An 852-nucleotide genomic window follows, 5' to 3' on the forward strand; every position below is an offset into this window, starting at 1 on the left:
CGTTGTGTCGCACAGTTTGCGAATTTCGAGATGGCAGAGTTAGCGGAGCGAGGCGTCTGCATTAAATTTTGCGTAAAACTCAAGATAACCTTTACAGAGAGACATCAAATGTTGCAGGAAGCTTACGATGATGAGTACTTAATCCGTACTAGGTTTTACAAATGGTTAAAGCACTCCGTCTTCAGGCCACGAGTGGCCTACCGGGACCATCTGACCGCCGTGTCATCCTCAGGTAGGATGCGGATAGGAGGGGCGTGGGGGTCAGAACACTGCTCTCCCGGTCGTTATGATGGTATTCTTGATCGAAGCCGCTACTATTCGGTCGAGTAGCTCCTCAATTGGCATCACGAGGCTGAGTGGACCCCGAAAAATGGCAACAACGCATGGCGGCCTGGATGGTCACCCATCCAAATGCCGACCACGCCCGACAGCGCTTAACTTCGGTGATCTCACGGGAACCGGTGTATCCACTGCGGCAAGGCCGTTGCCCACAAATGGTTAACACAGATTAAAAATGGCCGGATGGAAGTTAAAGATGGCCCTTGTTCAGGACGCCCTTCAACGTCTATCGTTAACGCTTACGTCAGGAATGTCAACGAAATTGTGCGTACCTATCGGAGACTCACTATCCGAGAGATTGCAGAAGAATGTAACAGTTCAGTTGGATCACGTCATGAAATCCTGACACAGCACCTTGGAATGCAACGAGTTGCCGCCAAGTTCGTCTCACAGGTCAAGAAGCAAGACCAGAAAGACCTCCACCTGGCAATCTTTGAAGAGCTTTTGGATCGCGCAAATGAGAACGACATGCTCCTTAAGGGAATCATAACTGGTGATGAGACGTGATTCTAT

At 49.9% G+C, this 852-nt stretch overlaps 1 pseudogene; it reads right to left on the bottom strand.

Annotated features, from left to right (window-relative positions):
* Nucleotides 1–371: 371 nt before the first annotated feature.
* Nucleotides 372–489, bottom strand: LOC124608751 (annotated as a pseudogene).
* Nucleotides 490–852: the final 363 nt, after the last annotated feature.

The sequence above is a fragment of the Schistocerca americana genome, chromosome 3 (assembly GCF_021461395.2).
Source record: "Schistocerca americana isolate TAMUIC-IGC-003095 chromosome 3, iqSchAmer2.1, whole genome shotgun sequence".
NCBI lineage: Eukaryota > Metazoa > Arthropoda > Insecta > Orthoptera > Acrididae > Schistocerca > Schistocerca americana.